The sequence below is a fragment of the Mustela erminea genome, chromosome 13, assembly GCF_009829155.1.
Source record: "Mustela erminea isolate mMusErm1 chromosome 13, mMusErm1.Pri, whole genome shotgun sequence".
Taxonomy (NCBI): Eukaryota; Metazoa; Chordata; class Mammalia; order Carnivora; family Mustelidae; genus Mustela; species Mustela erminea.
In genome coordinates, this window is record NC_045626.1 from 92,593,015 (window position 1) to 92,600,727 (window position 7,713).

The following is a 7,713-nucleotide window of genomic DNA, read 5'->3' on the forward strand; positions in this document are numbered from 1 at the left end:
AGGAAACAAAAAAACCCTCAAACCCTACCTTAAAAATATTGAGAAGAGAACAAACTGAACCTGAAACAAGCAGGGGAGATAAAACCTTAAGCTACAATAATCTAGACTGTGGTACATGCAGGCATAAAGATAAACATACAAATCAATGGAATTGAGTACAGAAATAACAATTTGTGGTCAGTTGATGCTTGGCAGAGGTGTCAAGACAATTCAAGTGGCAAATTTGGGGTAAGAATCGCTGGGTCTGCAGTTGTCTTTGTCTGTTTTTTTTTGTTGTTGTTGTCTATTGTGTGGTGTGTTGTGTTTGTAGGGGACCAAGAAAGCCCCCCCAGCAGCAGGCTCTGGATAAGGATCGCTGGGTCTACGTTTGGTTTTGCCTTGTTCTTTTGTTGTTGTCTGTTGTGCTGTTTGTTATGGTTGAAGGAATGTGGCAAGCAGAGAGTAAGGGGACGCTGGCTTTCATCTCTCTGTTCCTCATAATAGATGGGGGGGCTTCTCCCTCACTCACTTCGTGTGTTAAGGGCTATAACGAGCCACCTGGAGTTAGTCAAATGCCGGGTTGAGGTGTCCAATGCTGATGCTCATTAGAACCGGGCATGGAATATGAGTGCCTAGTGGGCCACTTTTGGCAAGCAGAACTGGCACTGTGGGATGAACCGACCTCGAGACAGAGACTTTAAGGAATATTCCCAAGCAGCTGCCGAAACTTCTTTTGTTTCGGGGAATTCCTTGCCTTCTCTGGCCCGACGTGGACTGCCTAGCCCCTCCCCCCTTGCTGGCAGGGAAAGCATGGCGTCTGAAGGGGAATGGGCCCAGGTGGAACATGAGGTCTGTTGGCGAAGGGATGGCTGGGCTGATGGTTAACTGTCTGTTTCAAGGGTTTAATGAGTAATTGTTAAAGTGGCTTCTGAAGTCTTTGGTAACCTGAAACTGTGAAGGGTTGCTTGAATGACAAATGGAGTTAAATTTGTTGGACATCTAGATCCTAACCAAATGGGATGAAATGCTAGGGCGCTGGTTGCTGGAACTGGGTTTGTACTTTTGAAATCTGCTGGTGAACACGTTCTGTGCTTAACTGATTGATAAATTTGCCATCTAAAGAATTCTGTTGTAACAACTCACAATTGGTTTTGTCTTCAGTAGAGGTTAAGGTATTCCTAAGAGTACAAAATTCTGTTAAGTGCAATTAAGACTGATGGAAATGAGAAAAGCAACTCTGTATGTAAAAAGTAGGAGATATGTAAAAAGAAAGAAAAACAGCCCCGAGGCCACTGTCGGAGCTAAATCCATTCATAAAAGAATGGAAGGGGAGACTGATCACCTCCCATTAGCCAAGGATACCCAAAGGGGAGGATGTCCAACCTGTTTGAATCTGGAGAGTGCCTGACTGTGAATGTATCTCTATGGCTCCACCGCTTCCGTTATGGAGTCTGAATGGACTGCACCCTGAATCTTGCAGGGCGTCATATGGCATAACGGTCATCTACTCCACGGAGTAGCCTGGTCCAGGGTTTATACGGACAGACCTTAGATAAGACGCTCCTAAGTTCCCGCAAGGGACGCGAGCAGGACAGCATCCAAGGACAGCGCTGCTCCGATGGCAGAGCAGACCACAGCTGTTCTCTCTGGGCTCCTCCACCCAGAATCTGGGAGATGGAACAGGGGAAATTCTGTGCAATGAATTTGGACTCTGGCTCAGCACCCAGCAGAGGTGTGTAGGCTCAAAGGTGTGCCTACGTGCCTTTGTCCATCGTCAGGAACTTGGGATCAGTAGCCAGCAGCAGGGCCGGGTAGCCTCCCCTTGCTGAGTACTGCTGCTCCTGGGAGCACAGCCTGGGGAGTGGGCGGTGTGGGTTCAGGTGAGGCAGCACTGCTGCCAGGTGGCTGATACCCCCATGCTAGAACATGCATGCCCATGAGCCTCAGCACCTCTGTGTTGGCTTTCGGACCTAGAAAAACGAGAGTCTGAGGGTCCACTTTGAGTCTAGGAAGCCATCTTACAAGGGGAAGAAAACTCTCTGAAGTTCCATGAGCTGCCCGTCCCTCTTCTCTGATGTCTGGACTTGATGGGTCACACAAGGGCCCATGGGAGGAGCTTGGGAGTCAAGGCTTCAAATCTTGCCCATCAGAGGCTGCCAGGGACCTGTCCCAATTGATACACGTGCAGCTGCTGGCACGTTCCTGAATATGCTGGCTCTCTGCAGCCTCTGCATCTTTGAATGACATGTCCATCTGTCTGAAACATCATTCTGTTCCAAGCACTTAGAAACCCTCGACTACCTCTTCTTTTGTACAGAATGGGTACGACCACAAGGCATCAGTAGCCCAAGAAGGCTAGGGGCCAACGTAACTGAACAAGAGAGATATGGTAGCTAACCAAGCCTGGACAGATTAAGGTAACAGTAGGGTATGAGAAAGTTCAGCTTCCTCCAGCAAGGGAAGGACGGTTCTATGTTACATAGGGTGTCGCGTACACTCATCTGAGAATATCGGGTAAGAACCCTTTGATTGTCTATGGCCATACCACCCTGAACGTGCCCGATCTCGTCTGATCTCGGAAGCTAAGCAGGGTCGGGCCTGGTTAGTACTTGGATGGAAGACTGCCAGGGAATACCGGTTGCTTTCACTTTGATCTCCAAGAGGGAATTTCTTGGGACGGTGGGCTACTGCAGGCTGTGGATGCTGCCTTCACGGAGATGGCACAACCTCTCTACGAACTGGCTAAGGGAGGGCTCACTATGTTAGAGTGTGGACAGCTGAGGCAGAAGGAGCATTTTGGGAATTACAAAGAGCCTTACTGTGTGCCCCAGCATTGGCCATCCCAGATGTTACCAAGCCCTTCCACTTGTATGTGGATGAAAAGGCAGGGCTGACTAAAGGAGTTTTGACTCAGACTCTGGGGCCTTGGTGAAGGCCAGTGGCCTATCTTAGCAAGAAAATAGATCCAGTAGCAGCTGGGTTACCCCTTTGTTTCTGCATAATTGCTGCCATGGCCCTCCTGGTCAAGGATGCATGTAAATTGACTCTGGGTCAAAATCTCATATTGACCACCACCCATGTTATCAAGGGCCTTCTCCAGACTCCACCAGACCGGTGATGACAAATGCCCGAGTGACGAGGTATCAGGCCCTCCTCCTGAATGAAAAAAGTGATCTTCCGGCCCCCGGCAGTGCTAAATCCAGCCACGTTGCTACCAGAGGTGCTGGCTGACCACCCACATGACTGCGGGAAGGTCCTAACCCAAGTCACGGGAATAAGGCCGGATCTCAGAGACACTCCCCTCCCGGATGCGGAAATGACTCTGTTCACAGAAGGGAGTAGTTACATGGTCAATGGAAAGCGGTATGTGGGGGCTGCAAGACTCTGGACGACAGCCCTGCCACACAGGATCTTGGTGGAAAAGCAAAGCTGATTGCATTCACCAAGGCGCTACAGATGGCCAAGGCCGCGGACACTAATTGGAAACTACAGTGTGCCTACTGGCCCCAGAGCTCTGAGCAAGGAGAGAGAATGAACCAGACTCTCGAAGAGACCTTGACAAAGTTAATTCTGGAGGCTGGCGGTGGATGGATGGATCTCTTTCCTTTTGCTCTCAGGGCACGATGTACACCCTATTTAAACAAGGTGACCCCATTTGAAATAATGTTTGGGAGGACCCCTCCCTCGCTCTGTCCTAGGCTACAGGAGGTTGCCCTAGCAGAAATGACTGATCAGTCTATACCCCAGTCACTGCAGGCATTACAATCTGTCTTAAAAAGAAGAGATCCAAACTGCCCACACTGGGACAGAGACAGTGGTGGAACCACATCCCAGGGACTTGATTTGGATACGTCACTACCAAGTGAGGAACTTGAAGCCTCGCTGGAAGGGACAATTTACTGTTATCCTAACCACCCCCACGGCAGTAAAAGTAGAAAGCATTAGGGCCTGGGTTCATGCGGGTCATGTCAAACAAGCCGAGTAAGGATGCCCCCCAGATGGGAGCAGAAGCCGACAGACCCAGCTGACCATGGACTAAAAAATTGTTAAGTTTATTGTTGCTATACTAAAGAAGTTTATTGTTGCTATACTAAAGAAAATTGGGGCGATAAAATGTTAGTCTTATATGTTCAATATAAGATAGAACTATCTGAGAAGTCAAGGATTTGACTAATCTCCAAAGAAAAGGGGGGAATGTAAGGGCCTGCCCCTCCCAGAGGAACTTGCTTGTGGACCCGATGTAAGGGTGGGGCAGGCCAGGTGGAGATGTCCAATCGGTGCAGCATGTGTATATCCACTAGGGTGGATTGAAATCCGATTGCCCACCTGTATAGGGGTGGGACTCAACCAACTGCATAAAGGTTGCTGCGAGGCTAGCAGAGCAGGAGAGCTGTGACGGGAGCAGAAGAGTCCACGGGAGCTAAGAGTCGGCGGAGTGGAGGAGCTATAACAGCTCTTGTAAGAGCTATAACCGCCGCGAGGGTCCCGCCTCCAGCGGCCCTGAGAGCCGCTGCCTGCAGCCTCCAGCCACCAGGGGTCCGGAGCCGCCGGCTGCAGCCTCCAGCCGCCTGCAGCTTCAAGCCGCCTAAGGCCCCGCCTCCCGTGGCCCCGAGCCACCTGCAGCCTTCAGCCCCGTGCAGCTTCCAGCAGCCCCGAGCTGCCCAGACACCAGCGGTCCAGCTGTCAGCGGTCCCTCGACATCTGCGGCCCTGAGACTCCAGCAGTCCAGCGGCCCAGCGGTCAGTGGTCCTGATGCCTGCAGCCCCTGGATGCCAGCGGTCCCGAGACGCCAGTGGCCCAGAGATGCCAACAGCCCCTAGCTGCCAGCAGCCTTGCCGCAAAATGCCTTGCCACCCTGAGCCACGAGCGGCCTTGTCCGCAGCGGTGGCTTCCTCTGGGTGGCAACCTTGTCAGAGTGGCCTCGTGGGGAGCAGAGTCTGTGTCATCCGGGTTGTCCTCCTTGTCATCGTCGCTGTCATCGTTGCCTCTTCGTCGTCGGGAGTGGCCTCATCCGGGAAGTGGTCTTGTCCAGAATGGCATCTTCTTGGGAGCGGCCCTGTCTGGGGAGCAACCTCATGGAGCAGCGGCCTCATCTTGGGAGCGGCCTCTTCTTGGGAGCGGCTCCGATCATGGAGCGGCCTCATCTAGAGCAGCCTCGTCCGGAGCGGCCTTCTTGGGAGTGACCTTGTCGGGATCATCGTCCTCGCCTTTTTGTAAGAGATAGCCCTGACCGCTCAGTTTGATTCTTGATGCTTGGCGTGAAATAAAGTTTTGTTTGACCTTCGCTTTGTATCAGTCTCGTTCCTTTGATCACGGACCCTAACAACACCCAGTGCTCACCCCAAGGGCCCCTCTCATTTAAGTAGTTGATTTAGTTAATACCCCCATATCTAGTTAATCACACTTCACAGTGGGAATGGGACCTGTTCTGTCGGTTTATTTTGGGTAAAGTTGGATCTTGGTCTAGAAGTCTCTGATGTGTAATGAAATCTCAATGGTATCTAAAGACTTAATGAGGTTCATAGAGTATGAATTCTTCAGTATGAATTCTCTGATGTTTAATATGGCTTGAGCAATAACTAAAAGTCTTCCCACATTGCGTATACTTAGAAGCTCTATACTTAGCCTAAATATCCTGTCATTTGATAAGGGGTGAATGGCAGTTAAAGGCCTGTCAATATTCATTGCATTTACAGAGGTTTTCTACCTTGTGAGCTATGTCGTGAATACTGTCTGTTCTGTACATATGGGAATTATCTTCATAGAGCTTGAGTCCAGCTTGAATTTTCTGATACTGGGTTAGTAATCACTAAAGGTTTTTTCAGATCTAAAATGTTCATAAGTGGGGTGCCTGGGTGGCTCAGTCAGTTGAGTGTCTGCCTTTGGCTTAGGTCATGATTCCAGGATCCTGGGATCAAGCCCCACACCGGGTTCCCTGCCCAGCGGGGAGCCTACTCCCCCCCAACCCCGACGGTTGCTCTGCCTGCTTGTGCTGTCTCTGTTGAATAAATAAAATCTTAAAAAAATTTTTAAATGTTCATAAGCTTTTTCTCAAGTAAGAATTCTCAGATAAAGACTAAGTTTTGTGTATTGAAAAGCAAAACGCACTTTTTGCTTGGTGCTGAAATGTCTTCTGATTTTCCTTATGCTCTGTATACAGCTTTTACATTCCTAATTCTCTCTGAAACAGGAACATTTACGCTCATAGCTTAAAAGTTGTTCCATTGTGTTTGTTTGTTTGTTTGTTTTTAAAGATTTTATTTATTTGACAGACAGAGATCACAAGTAGGCAGAGAGAGGAGGGGGGAAGCAGGCTCCCTACTGAGCAGAGCGTCCAATGCGGGGCTCAATCCCAGGACCCCAGGATCATGAACTGAGCCCAAGGCAGAGGTTTAACCCACTGAGCCACACAGGCGTGCCTATCTAGACATTTTTGATATGTTGCATTTTCATCTTAATTCAAGGTATTTTCTAATTTTCTCTGTGATTTTTTTGAGTTAGGGACTTAATCTGGGGACTTCCTACATTTTTCCTGGAGTTGACTTCTTTCCTTTTTTTTTTTTTCCCTTTCTAATTTAATTCCACTGTTGTCAGAAAACATACTTTGTATGATTTCAATCCTTGTAAATCCATTGAAACTAATTTTGTGGTCCAAATAGGACCTATTCTGGAGAATGTGCCATGTACACATAAAATTATGCATACTTAATAGTCTTTAAATAGTATTGCTAAATAAAAATTAAGCCAAGTAAATTTTTTTAAAAAATTTTATTTATTTGACAGAGATCACAAGTAGGCAGAGAGGCAGGCAGAGGGAGAGAGGCAGGCAGAGGGAAAGGGGGAAACAGACTCCCCGCCAATCAGAAAGCCCTATGTGGGGCTCGATCCCAGGACCCTGGGATCATGACTCCAGCCGGAGGCAGAGGCTTTAACCCACTGAGCCACCCAGGTGCCCCAAGCCAAGTAAATTTTAAAGATCTAATTGACTTTATTATTCGATTCATGAATCCAGCACCATCCCATCTAGCAGGTAGAAGGGAGCTCCAAAGGACTCCAGAAAGGGAAAGGTTTTAAAAACCGGAAGAAGCCATAAATAGAAAAAAGGATTATTTTAGGTGAGGTCACCTCCTTTTCCTTTGAGGGATGAAAGGACCCTGTGACAGATGATCTTATCGGTGCTGACCCGTTAAGATTACATTTCTGGGAAGCTGAAACTGCTAGTGTTAGGTTACATATTCTGTCTGGGTTTACAGACTCGGGGCCTTCCCCTAAGTGTCCCCACTTTGGGCCTGTGGTTTTTTCTTTATCAGTGTTCTCTAGATGTCAGGTACTCTGTGGCTTTTCATTTCTGATTAATTTCCTCTAGTTGTTTGCTTTTATCTTTAATATATCCTTTGCCTTCTTTTGGCTTATTTTGTTGGTTTTTCAGTACATTTCTGTGACTTTAATTTGCTCCTTTTTTGTGTTCATTTTTATAATTACTCAAGATTGTGAGATCTTCTGTTATCACTGCTCTTTCTCCCATAAATGCTTATAGTGTTGTCTACACTTTCGTCTTTATTTCCCTATCTCATTGAAATACTTGTTGAGTAGGAAGCTGTTGGGAGGGACGTCTGGGGGGCTCAAGTCATGACCCCAACCTCCTGGGATCTTGTCCTGCCTCGGGTTCCCTGCTCACAGGGGTCTGCCCCTCCTTCTACCTGCTGCTCCCCCTGCTTGTGCTCGCTCTCTGAC

General features: G+C 48.4%; 1 pseudogene; it reads left to right on the plus strand.

Moving 5' to 3' along the window:
* Positions 1 to 2,510: 2,510 nt before the first annotated feature.
* On the plus strand, positions 2,511 to 2,629 carry LOC116572506 (annotated as a pseudogene).
* The last annotated feature ends 5,084 nt before the right edge of the window (positions 2,630 to 7,713 follow it).